This window comes from Eretmochelys imbricata, chromosome 7 (genome assembly GCF_965152235.1).
Source record: "Eretmochelys imbricata isolate rEreImb1 chromosome 7, rEreImb1.hap1, whole genome shotgun sequence".
Classification (NCBI taxonomy): Eukaryota; Metazoa; Chordata; order Testudines; family Cheloniidae; genus Eretmochelys; species Eretmochelys imbricata.
The window spans coordinates 82727992-82741438 of NC_135578.1; the positions used below are offsets into that span (position 1 = coordinate 82727992).

Genomic DNA, 13447 nt, shown 5'->3' on the forward strand with positions numbered 1-13447 from the left:
CTAGAATTGACACCTCCTCCTCAATTAGTGGGAGCGGACTACACTCACCCTATTCGAATTGGCCCTGTCAACGCTGGCTCTCCTCTTGTGAGGTAACTCCCTTCTCTTCATGTGTCAGTATATAATGCCTGCATCTGTAATTTTTACTCCATGCATCTGAAGAAGTGTTTTTTTACCCACGAAAGGTTATGCTCAGATAAATGTGTTAGTCTTTAAGGTGCCACCGGACTCCTTGTTGTTTTTGTGGATACAGACTAACACGGCTACCCTCTGATACTGGACAGGAAAGTTATGGAATTACTGCCTACTGCAGGGTTTCTTACAACTTTCTCTGAACTATCTGGTATTAGCCACTGAACTAGATGGACCACTGGTCTAATCCAAATCCAGTATGGGATTTCCTATATTCCTATAACCAGCTGGGGGAAAGAATATATTCTCTAGAAACATAAGGCTTTGGTTTCTTTACTGAAGCTAGCCCTCCTGAACCTGACTAGATATTTTACACAAACCATTTATTTTGTTTTAATCTGAACATGCTATTGCTAATAAATTCTATTTTTAAGTAGACCATTTGAGTCTTAGATTGCTTTGAGGTATGGTCACTGCACTCAGGAGAGGCAGAAGCAACCTATAAGTGTGTGGGGGGAGGAGGTGCAGTTGCCCAAACAGTGGCCCCACCCCGTCCCATGCCCCTCTTCCCCTTGCTCCTCTCCAACCCCTCCCCCAGTCACTCACTATTACAACCTCTAAAAAGTGGGAGGGCCATGGCTCCCAGTCTCCCCTGTTCTGGTGCCCCTGACTGCAGTATGTGTTGTTAGGACCACTTATGAGAGGCAGTTGGGAAGAAAACAGTGCCTCGTCTTGACCAGTCAGTTGACTCAACCTTCACCAAGAAATGAACCCAATATCAGATGCAGATAGTGGGAACCAGGGAAAGCCAGCTGACCACGAGGAATAGGAGGATGGAAGACAAGACTCCTCTGAATTCCTGATCTTGATCAGAGCCAGGGAACAAAATTAGTATTTTGGCCTCAACAGAAAACTAAAACTGGGCCTCATCCAAAAGCTGGCAGTCTGTGCTCAGGAAAGTCCTAGGAAAAGGAGTGGTGTTACAAGTCAGAACTTAAGTCCATTAACATACTTTTGTTGGGTATATTGATAACACAGCACTTACCTACATTACGTTTGGATCTAGATAGTTCACGTGTGCTGATAGAGATTTGATTATACTGAAATAAACCAAATGTGCACACAAAGTATGGTACAGATGTGCTACCCCTTCTGCCTTCCCTTTATAATTTCTATTGTTGCCATAAATTAAAGAAAAAAAAGATTAAAACTTCAGGTCAGATCTCCAAGGTAGTCTGATTTTTAGGCTGGCCATATCTGAGTATTCTTTTTTGGGTGAGCTATATTTCATTTGCCTCTTTTATTCTTTACCTTATAAGGTCAAGCATAAAGTTCACCTATCCTTTTGGTTGAGAAAGGCTATAACACAACTCCCTCAGGAGAGTGTTAACAGTACCCTTGGAACAGCTGAACGGTGTCATTCAAGTCATGTACCGTGCTCCCTCCCCCGTAAAGGAGAAAAATACCATTGAGGATCTGGGCCTAAGCCCCTAACTCCCATTTATTTCAATGGGAGTTAGGGGCTTAAATACCATTGAGGATCTGGATCTAAGTCACCAAATTCAAATCCCAACTTGCATTTCCTGCATAACTGGGCACCAAGCTACCATAAATCCACTGTGATGGTCAAAATTGTAGTTTAATTGAAAAGTCTTCAACAACATTTTAAAGTCTACAAAAAATTGTACTGGGTTTTAAAAGGAAAAAAACACCTCATAATAATGAAGTAATTTTAATACTGTTAATAAGACTCTGAAGTTATGAAATAGTCATGACAATTTCTATTCACCAGTAAGTGTGCCATATACAAACACTGTGACTCCAATAGCTTAGGAGCTAGGCAATCAGCAATTCATAAACCCCCTTCAATAGATATGTTATTTATTTTACAAAGAAACAAATCTATTTTGTACTAGGAAGTCAACTGGCAGATGGTCTTTGTAGAAACAAACAGGACTGACTCCATTTGTGTGAATAATTTTCTATTATCCAAAATTTGTAAATTTTAATCTTAAAAGATTGCTAAACAGTAACACCATCTTTCCCTAAGACAGAGATAACTGACAAGGAACATTTGTTTGGGTGGAGAGCCAAATGTTGTGTTTTGTCTGCCTCTCTTCCTTGTACTATAGCTGTTGTGTCACGAAAACCCTGGATGCTTGATAACACTCTGCATAATAGCAAATGTGAAAATATACGCCAAGACTCCAGGATCATTGCCTAGAGCAATCCATCACCAAATAATACTAATAAGCCATCAAATGTCATTTTTCCGATTGCTGCTGTATAATGAAATGCAGTTTTATTAGTGGATAAACAACTGGGTTAAAAGCACTTTTCTAGTCACTCTATTCTATTCATGTTTTTATACCACACTCATCACTGTAGTATCTGAATGCCTTCCAGAAATGCATTCAGGGATGTAACAGTTGTAACTTTGTTAATGCACATTTAAGGATGAGAATGTGTTCTACCTACAAAAATCTAAACTTACTACAGTGTGGTACAGTAGTTGATAATTTAAACACTAAAAAGGCAAGAAATTCTCAATTAAGATTTCTACACCTAGGACAACTTCAAGAATACCAGGAACACACTGTAAAGTTCTTCAATTTCATACCCTCCCCAGATTCCTATACTATGCTAGGGCCTGCATTATCCCTTTTCATAAAAAGGAAAGAACCAGGCTTCTCAGAGAGGTTGCCAGCTCTTCTCAAAAGACACTTGCAAATATTATACTATTTTATTTCAGGTTTCTGCTGTAACATTTGTTAGCTGATACCAGAGGAGCTTGGAAACTGCTTCTAGATATGTAACATTCATAAATGCCTAACAAACTGTAACTCTGCTATCCCCAATTCACACACAGGAGATTATAAATCTTTGGGTGAAATTCTGCCCCTACTGAAGTTAATGGGAGTGTTATCATTTACTTCAATAGGATCATAATTTCACCATTACTTCTTATATGATGCTTTATATATTCACACTGCTGTTCAAACATTAAGCAATTGACAATTTCTCAAACTCAATAAAACCTGTCCTGTGCTCTTGTTCTCATGAAGGTGTCCATGACAGAACAAGTAGTTTCTTGAGTTGAGAAAAGTATTCATTTTCCACAAACCTTTAACTCAAAAATAGTTTGTTCACTTATCCCCAATTATGCTCCTTTAAATCTTATACATGGAAATACTACTGGTGACTCCATCTTCATGCAAAGACAAACACTAATAACTATAACTGCAATCCAGCATGATTTTTGTTTTATATAATCCATTTGAATGGCATTTTATGATAGCATACACTGCATCTATAGTTTGTACATAATCCAGAATACAAAAATATGTATATAAATGAAATAAGGTGGAGAAAATTTATTGATACAAATAAAATGGCTCAGCCTAATTACAGAAGTTTCTGGTGCTACATAAGAGCCCTAGATTTTTCTGTTCCAGTCTCCCCCTCTTTTTGCATTGTTACTACATAGCACCTGCCTGCTGTTAATCTAGAGCCGTTAGGAAACATTTTCAAATGTTGTTATATTTTCTTGTCTCAAAATAGTATTTTATAACCCGTCTTGTTTATTTACAAAAGGTGTGTATTGTATTATGGTTAAACAATGCTGCCAACTCTTGTGAGTGCACCACAGGTCTCACAATATTTGTTGCTTTTTGAAAGCTCCAACTCCTCAATTGGCGTGACTGAACAGCTCCGCTTTCATTTTGAAAAAAGGCAAGCCTGTAGCTTTGGTGGTTATGGCAACAAGCTTGAAAATACTAAATCCTAAACACTTCCAACACCATAGGACAAATAAAAAGAACCCCAAAGATTTATTTTTAACAACCATCATGATTTTAAAGCCAATTTTGTGATATTTGAACATTTAGGGTTGACAATACCTCATACTGACCTCATGCAATGCCCAAAATACTCTACTAGCTGGATGATCACTCTACCCCACATTTTGGGATGAGTGGCTCCATTAATGCCAATTGGGGCACCAAACCTATCCCTGGATCTGGGTGCTATGAACCAGCCCTGGATATGATTTAACGTCGAACCAAAGATATCATTTAAAGGACCCCTAAACCTCACAATGGCGCCAACTCTCCCTGCCCACCCCCTTGCCAGGCCGGACTGTTCCTGCACTCAGGAAAGCCGCTTTTACTGATGCGCTGACCCCCGGCATCCCCGCAGCCAAGGCCGGGGAGCCCTTTCATCATCAGCGGGTCGGTTTTGGAAGGCAGGAGCCAGCGGGCCTGGCCAGGGAGAGGGGAGAGGCAGCGCGCTGTGTGAGGGCGGCAGGGGCTGTTGCAGGCAAGCTGCAGTGACTCCTCCTAGAGGCGGTATGTGGAGAAGAAGGAGCCCCCCCTCCGTCCCCCTCCAGAGCTGCCGCCGCCATTGAAACATACAATACAAGAGAAAGCTAGCGGCAGGCGAGAGCAGCCCAGGGGAGTCAGCGGCAGCAGGAGCTTCCCGAGGCGGGGAAGGCGGCGGCGACCTCCGGGCAGGTGAGGAGAGAGGCCCGGCGGGTGCGGAGCATTGCGGGGGGTGGGGCACGGCGAGGAGAGCGAACGATCGGGCGCTCCGTCTACCCAGGCTCGCCATCCGCGGCTGAGACAGGGCGGCTGCCCCAACGCGCTAGCCCGGGGGGGAAGGAATCCTCCGAGCCCCGGGGGCAGCCCGGCGCGGGGGCCGGCACCAGCCGGGGGCCGACCCGAGGGAAAGGCCTGGCCGGGGGCACGGAGGGCCGAGGCGGGTCCCAGCTGTGGGAGGTCTGGGCGCAGGGTGGTGACCGGACCCCGGGGACGCGGAGCCGGCGTTCTGCAGGCTGCGCTGTGCGGCGCCAGGAGCGGTTCCCAGCGGCGCGGTCCGGAGGGGGTGTGCTCTCTCGCTCCCTCCCTATGTGACTCTCCCCGGGGGAGTGGGGCGAGGCGAGGGCACTCCCCCTCCGCTTCCCTTTCCGGGACACCCTTTCGGTCAGAGCCCGGTTAATGGCAGCCTCCATCGAGCTAAGCTTACAGCCCCCCTCCCAGCGGTGCTTTGGGGGCGGGGCTGGCAGCCGACCGGCACCGGAGACTCGATCTTTGGGGGTTTGCGCGGGAAGATTCCTTCCCTCCGGCGGGCGCGCGCCCTTTTCCAGCTCCCTCTCCTCTGGAGCGCGCCCCAGTGGGTCGCTTGTAGAGCCCCGAGCCGTTCGGAGCGCGCCTCATACCCAGGGCCCCCTTATGCCCTAGTCGGCGCGCGACTTTCACCACCCACGTCAGAGAAGATGTCCTTCGCCTGTCCGAGGCGCTAGCACTCCGGTCAATCGCTTCACACCCCCCTAGTTCTCCGGCGGTGCGCGCCGGTGCTTTAATCTCAGGCTCGGCCAATGAGCGCGCGCACCATGCGTTGGGGGGGCGGGTCTGTTGTCTGGCGAAGAGCGCAGGCAGCCGAGTCGCGCGGGAGGTGCCGGGGAAGGGGCCTTGGCAGTTTGCATTTGAAAAAAAAGGCGGGTTCAGATTTGACAAAAGGCTGCTGTTGGACTAGAAGCCCGGCCCCTTAAAGAGACAACCGTCGCAGAGGCTACCGCGGGGAAAACAAAACAATCTCAGCCGGACGCTGCGGCGGGGAGACGGCAGGGCCTGCTCGAGTTCGCTGGGCCGGGTTCCCGCCTGCGCTGAGCTCGGACCCCGCGTGGGGTAGCTAATCGAAACATGTCCTGTGCAGAGGCACATTTGGAGCCGCGCCGAGAGAACACCCCAAGGATCCGCCTGCGCTGGGATGCCCTTTCCACCAGGGCAGCGTGTGGGGCGGCCGCGTGGGCTGAAAACGAGCCCCCTATTCAGTTGCCCTTTGTGGCAGAGCTGCGGCAGCTGCTCTCTTGTCTAATGTCTATATTAGCGTGTGTCACAAACTGCTGCCAGCCTCCTACAAACTCACCCGGGGAAAGGGAGGCCTCATTGCTGGCTGCTGATTATCTATCCTCTGGTCAACCACATTCATCAACTCCTATTTCTCTTCCACAACCCCTCAACTCCCAAATTTTGCTTCATCTCCATCATTGGGGTCAGAAATTTGCCTGCCACCAACTTCAAAACATCTAAAACAGTCACAGTTACTCTTGTGCTGAAGCTCCTACTGACTCCATATTTTCTTATCATTACTCTCATTTTTGGCCACAAATAATGTCACAGAAATAATATTTCACACAAATATTTATTCCACTGCAAATAAATAATGAGTTATGAGAGCAGTGGGTCTGGACCCAGGTCTCCCACCTCCCAGGTGAGTGCCCTAACTACCAGGCTACGGAGGCCTTCTCTCCTGGTGGCAAAATGTCCCTATATTTATCCACAGTGGAACAGCTTCCACAGGAGAGACTGAGGGAGCCACACATCAGAATATTTGATTCAGACTCCTGTTCAAATCCTTTCTGCCCCCGAGTCTGAGGTGGGAATTGAATCTGGGTCTCCCACATTCCAGGTGAGTGCTCTAACCACTGGGATAAAAGTTAGGTGGAGGTACCAGTGCCCATCTTTGGCCATTTTCTGTGGAGTGACGCAGATGCTTTGCAAAAGCCTTACTCATTCTCACAGCAAATGCCTCCCTGCAGCCTAGACTCAGACGCCTATCTCCATGAGAAAGAAGTAAGGTGGTTAGGACACACCCTTCTCTTCAGTATCTCACATTAGCTAGCTTAGCTACTGTGGTGGCTTTTGTGTATTACATTTTTAGGCACCTGTCTCTCCCCATTCATTGCATAGGGAGCCTAGGTACCTAAAAATCAGGCATGGCGACGCTGAGCGCAACACTAAGCGTTGCAACCCCTAGGTCCCTTTGTGCATCCAAGCCATGCTGCCAACTCTAAAAATTAGGAAGTGGAACGAAAAGATATCTGGAATAGCATAAAAAATTGGAGAATAGGAAAAAGTAAAGTGGAGAAGGGGAAAAGTTCAAAGTGTATCTGAATAGGAGTGAGATTTTGTAGTAGATTCTACAACAGACAAGAAACCTGTGAAAATTTAACAGAAAGGGAAGATATTTTCCTTTTTGTAGGCACCAGTAAGAAAAAAAAGTTATTGCATGTACAGGCAGGGGCTTGGAAAGCTAGGACAACTAAAACCATTATTTGTCTGAAAAAATGTTTACCTACTACTGCTTCACATAGCAACCAAGATTACCATATCTAAAAGTGATTCAAAAATATTGTTTTCATTTTGCTTAATATGTTTACTTGTTTTTTTCACACCCTAACTGACAAAAGTTTTCCTGACAAAAGTGCTAGTGTAGACATAGCCTACGTCGTAGATTTAGATGCCTGAGTCCCTTTGTGGATTGGTGTCTACATCCTCATTTGACACTGTAGTCACTGTCTGGGACAACCTTTCTATACGCAGTTTGACTTCTTGAATGACTTCTTGATTTAGTTGGGGATTGGTCCTGCTTTGAGCAAGGGGTTGGACTAGATGACCTCCTGCGGTCCCTTCCAACCCTGATATTCTATGATTCTAATGTTTTTCATATCCATCCCTAAGTAGATGAAATATGGCAGTACATTCTTAGAGGCAACTTTTGGCTGTGATGTTGGATGCTGCAATGCATCAATAGCATATGCAGAGAGAGGAGTGTAATGGGAAAATGCCTCTTTTGGGATGAGGCAGGTAAGAGTCCTATAAACTCAGATCATGCTGGCAAAACAGCTTGAGAAACAGCAACTCAGAGCTCACTTAAATTAATATACTTTGATTGGAACTGGATGAAATAAAGGGAAGTCCTACTTTTATAACTGAAGCTTTGGTGCCACAAACATATGTGCACACACATGCAAATCAGGTTGATTTGTTTTAGTGGTCATGGTGTTGAGGGGTAACATCACTAGCTAGAGCCAGGCATGGTACAGGTAGATATGTTTAAACTTTCTTTACTCCATTTGGCCAATGAACCTCAGTTCTGACCTATTCTAACACCTCTTTCATGTTCAGGTTCTCACATGAAAAAAAATTCTTTAGAATAAGAAGGAAAGAGTGTTGTAATCCGAAAGTTCCTTGACAGTTGGGAAACAGCAGTTGGAGAGAAGTGCAAGGAACAGTTGCACAGAAGTATATGACAGTTGTGGGAGAATTAGGAAAAAGAATGATCAGGTAAAGGGAGAGGATGGAAAATTAGACACAGTGAGGGAAGAGGGAGTCAGGAAAATGATTTAATTGCACAATGAGAGCACATATATAATGTAATAATTTCTCTCATTACTTTGTAGTCAAGTACTTTTTCATATCCATAGCTCTACCAATGTGCTTTGATCTTTTAACATAGATGCTGAATGCAACCACAACATTTCTGATGGGCCAAATCCTGCTCCTATTGCAATTTTGTCATTGACTTAGAAAGAAGCAGGATTTTGTCCTGCAAAAACAATGGAAGAGAGATCAATGTAATGTGAGTTTGAACTAGATAGATAGGTTTCAGAGTAGCAGCCGTAACCATTTGAATGACAATTATCACAAGAACTAAAAGGATGTGTTAGAGAGATTATTCAATGTTATAAAATAAAGTGCTGAGTTTAAGATTGGCTTGTCACAGATTAAATAAATTTGGCATTTTCATTTTAGTTTTTATTGCAGTATACTATCTCATGTCCTCTTTTGGGCAAGATAATTTGTAAAGTAGCTTATGTAATACTCCTTCCATCTTGTCGGGGAACTTGCTTTCATCATTATTTTGTAAAAAGCAAAAGTTTACTGAACAGTCACTGGACCTGAAAACACAGAACAATTACCGTGGGGAAATTCTGTTAAAATGTTGTGAAATAAAATTGCAAACCTTTGTGCAGCACTGCTAAAGTTCAGGATTGAGGTGCAGTGGCACAGTTGTGTGGCAGTGTATGGATGTTTCCTGAAGCCTGGCATAGTGTTTATCACAGTATTGCATCCGTCACCAAGTTATCCCTAATGCAATTCATCCTTTGCTGCCAGAGTGTTAAATTCAGCCACAGAATTAAAAAGGGGGCAGGAGGGGGAAAAATCAGTTAATGACATAATAAAATAGCATTGTTGTGGGGGGGTGTTATTTTTTCATTTGGTAGCCCCATTACTGACTTTTTAGTGCAAATGTTTATCCAGTAATTAGATTTTAGATCAAATGGCAGTTTTATTAGATCCCAAACTACAGCACTTGATTCAAAATTGGTAATTATTTAGGAACTCATAATGAGGTCATGTGTATCTTGAGTTCTTACTTAGTATGTCTGTTTACCAGGCTATTAGTTTATTCTCCCTTAGTTTTGTTACTCTACCTATATAATAAACACATTCAGAAAGGAAAATCAGCAGTATGGTGGACAAGGACAAACTGGGAGTATTTTAGACCACTGTTGACTGTCTGGTGTTTTTCTTTCTTAAATGTGGTATAAGTGTAGCTAGAATTCAATTTAGATTCTCAAAGAAAGTGTACTTGATTTCCCGATGAGCAGTTTTTTTCAACATCTAGCTAGTATTGGACGGGTGGACTTTTTCAAATAGTTATTCGCTTGGAATAAACAGAAGAACTAGACCTGGATTTCAGTGTTCTCAAATGGATTTTAAATGTGTCTTTGTGGTGCAGTGATATCAAAGGCTGTTAAGATCCTGATCACAGTAGCACAATATATTATGTTGTTATTTCCGGTTACAGTTTTGTCCTTCACTCCCAATCTGTCAGGGACTGCAAGAGCTGTTGAGGCAACAAGCTTAGCTCCGGCAATGAGTGAACAGCACATGTTGCAAAGCAGTGCCCTCTCCTCAATTCAAGAGGTCTGGGGTTTCATATGCAGCCCTCCTCAGCAAGTTTGGTCGTGACAATGTAGGACCTTAAATTACACGTAAAATGGGAAAAGATCAGTGTGTCTGTGGCAACCCCCCTTTTAGGGCATAAAAACTGAAAGCAGGCTGAAAAATGTGGGTGTTAAAAAGTAAAAAGATTTGAAGGGAGTGGGGAGAGAGTTCTGTGTTGTGCCTTCATCATGCTTTGGAACTCAGAAATGCTCTTATCTCCAGCCATGGAATAGATTTCCCACAGTTCCTCACTTCATGTCACCACAATCCTTTTCAACTTAACTTTTTTCTTGTTCCATTGTTGTGAATGCATATAAGAGAAATTCTGTGCATATGCCTTCATCAGCAGAAGCATCAGGTGCTGCAGCCAAATTCTTCATATACTTCAGTAGAGTGGCACTGCACTTACTGCGGTATAACTGAGATCAGACTTAGGGCAGGTCTACACTACAGCAGGGATCGACACTCTGAGATCGATCCACCAGCGGTCGATTTAGCAGGTCTAGTAAAGACCCGCCAAATCGACTGCAGATTGCTTTCCAGCCAATCCCTGTAGTCTACTCCCGACGAGAAGAGTAAGGTAAGTCAACGGGAGATTTTCTCCCATTGACCCCCTGAGGTGTAGACCCCACAGTAACTTGACCTAAGGTATGTCGACTCCAGCTACGTTAATCACATAGCTGGAGTTGTATAGCGTAGGTCGACTTACCGCGGTAGTGTAGACATAGACTTAGGCAGTAAGTTGGACAGCTATCTTTACAAAATTAAAATGTAGCAATTACTTGACTAAAAGCTGAAGCTGTATCTGTAGCTAAAAGCCTTTTATACTGTTTTAAGTAAAATGGCTGACTCCAGAGCTGTCATAACATTTACCTGTGAAACTTGTTTATTGTTTCCACAAAACAGGAAGAAGGAAGGAGGGAGCTAGATTTTATTTTCTTTGCTCCTAAGCCTAGCCTAGATTGGCTCTTCCCATGGAAAACTTCTGCAGAAGGAAGCCAGAGGGGCAGAAAAACTGGTAATCGTTCCCTTTAGGGCAAGAGATGAGGGACCTCCTCCCAGCTCCGTGGAGGTTGGCTCCTCTGGCTGCTCAGTAGCAGATGTGAAGGCAACCCAGAGGAGGGTGTTAATACACCTCTGACCTATATAATTTGTCTCCCAGAGTTCCAGCTGAAAAAGCAGCAGCAGAACAAGGAGGGGTGGTTCTGTGGAGTACAGCCTGTTCCCTCTTTCTCCCTATCTCACCTCAGTTCTACCTCCTGAACTTAATGGACCTCCATTCACATAAGACACAGCAAGAAGGATAGTGTTACAGAGGTTGCTCTCACTCTCTGCCACATGTAAGGGAGGAACGCTAAATATAGCCTTGGCAGAATTTGATTTTTTTTATATCATTTTAGTGGATAAAAATCAATGCTTATTTATAACTTATTTTTATCAATTTAAATTTTCACAGTTGCAGGAAATTAGGGGGAGGTGTCAGGCAATATTTATGAAGTGACAGTAGATGTTGAGATTCAAAAGGTTATAGCTTTATAACTGTTAAAAGACAAATTGTCAATATCACATATCAAAACATACACGGTAAATATCCTTAAATGAAACTAATATGTTCTCAGCATCATATTTCTTACTTTGCCTATCTGTAAATTATGGATGGAAATATTTTTCATTGGTTTGCATATGTATGTTGAAATCAATGTTTGCCAACATTCACTGATAAAAATCGAATCCTTTCAAATTTACTATGTCATTCACAAGGGATGATCCAGCTCCCTGTAGTTATTATAGGCAGAACAGACAGTGATGCCTTTAGTTCAGCTTGCCTTCCACCCTAACACTCTGCTTTTGTTTGCCTTTAATTGCCAAACTTTATCACTGGGGCTGCAATTTTCCATGCTGGTGTCCACCTCAGGCTGGGTTTTTAACAAAAATGGTTCAGCCATTTTAGAGAATGAGGTTAGGGGAGAAATATGTTGCTTTGCGCTTGTTAAAAAAATACTTACAGCCTTTTAATTGAGAAACTCTAGTTCCTCCATGCTTTGAGGTATGGCAGGAGGATTGCTGTGGTGCCAGGAGACCTTTGAAAATCCACCCAACTTTGACCGAACCCTGCCTGATTTAGTGCACAAGGTAGATGGAGTTCAAGGAATGAATCAGGGTTGAGTAGTGAATGAGGCTGTTGTCTGTAGGACCCGGCCTCATTTGTTGTCACAGTGGGAAGGTGTGTAGTGAATGAAGAAGGGAATTGCAAGAAGAGGAAGGATGGTTTCATGGTTAAGATAGTTGAATGCCATTTTTGAGAACTGGATTTTATCTGTATCTGCTGGAGTTTCTATGGAATGCAGGGCAGGTCACTAAAATTAAAATTTTCCACAGGTGGCCACTTGTGTGTTCCTCGCTATCTGAGTGCCCAACTTGATTGAGACACTGGGGCCTCATTTGCAAAAGTGCTGAGCGCTCACAACTACAAGTAAAGTTCATGGGATCTATGCTTTGAACATATGAAGTACTATAAAAATACCAACTACTCTGAAAAAATCAGATTTTAAGCATCTAAATTTGGGCACCAAAATTAGTGGACATATTTGACAACATCAGCATTAATCTCTCAGTTCCCCATCTGTTAAATGGGAATATTACCACTACATCTGATATGTGTGTTATAAAAAAATTCATAAATGTTTGTGAATCACTCAGATGCAATGACAAGTGCCATAAAAAAGCCCGTACAGAGGTTTTGAATGGTATACAGTAATTAAAGCATGTATTCATACACTAAATGGTGAGGATAAAAAGAAATATTAATAGCTACCCATTCAGTAAGCATTGCCTTTTTTGTGTACGAATGAGACAGGGGCCCTAAAGGAAAAAAAATAAAAGTATGTGGCCATTTAATGCAAGACTGTATAAGAATGTATCCACATAAGGCAGCTGAATTAAGTTTGCATGGGCAACCTCACTTCTGGCATTCCCTAATTTTTGAGTGTTTTACTTTGCAACCGTAACATTCTTTTAATGTAGTTTATTTTTATGTAGTTTTATTTACCATAACAAAAGGAACCAAGTGAAACTTTCTTAAATAATGATGAGTGTTACATGCCTATCTCCCACCACGGTATGCTGAAAATATCCCTCTCTCTTTGTAAATTGATTTTAAGACATTTAGCAAGAATGAAATCCTTCCACTGCAGATGCATCATCACCTGCTTTACACAACAAAGAGATGTTTACAGATATATTGAATAGCAACAATTTTTTCTATATTATAATTAGTTAATGTGTATTCAATTTTCTTCTATTCCCCAAACTGCTCTTTCTGATCTATTTCTGTCTTAATGTACAGTATTCAAAAGAACACAGATTATAGTGTTTTGAGTGCTCAGATTGTATGCTGTTTGATAAGTGATGCTTCTGCTTTAATATCTGTATTTATTGTGGCCAGATCAATGGCTCTATGAGAAGGCACTAGCAAGTCTATATTGATACTGTTCTGTAGAAGTTTCTGCTATACTCACCAT

The 13447-nt window shown here is 43.0% G+C and overlaps 1 protein-coding gene across 3 annotated transcripts in view; it reads left to right on the plus strand.

Annotated features, from left to right (window-relative positions):
- The first annotated feature begins 4496 nt into the window (after positions 1-4496).
- Positions 4497-13447, plus strand: part of MACROH2A2 (macroH2A.2 histone) — a 35879-nt gene continuing 26928 nt past the window's right edge. For all 3 annotated transcript variants that reach the window (XR_013346649.1, XM_077821885.1, XM_077821886.1), the window contains exon 1: positions 4497-4643. The gene's annotated coding sequence lies outside the window, so the exon portion shown is untranslated. The remainder of the gene's footprint in view (positions 4644-13447) is intronic.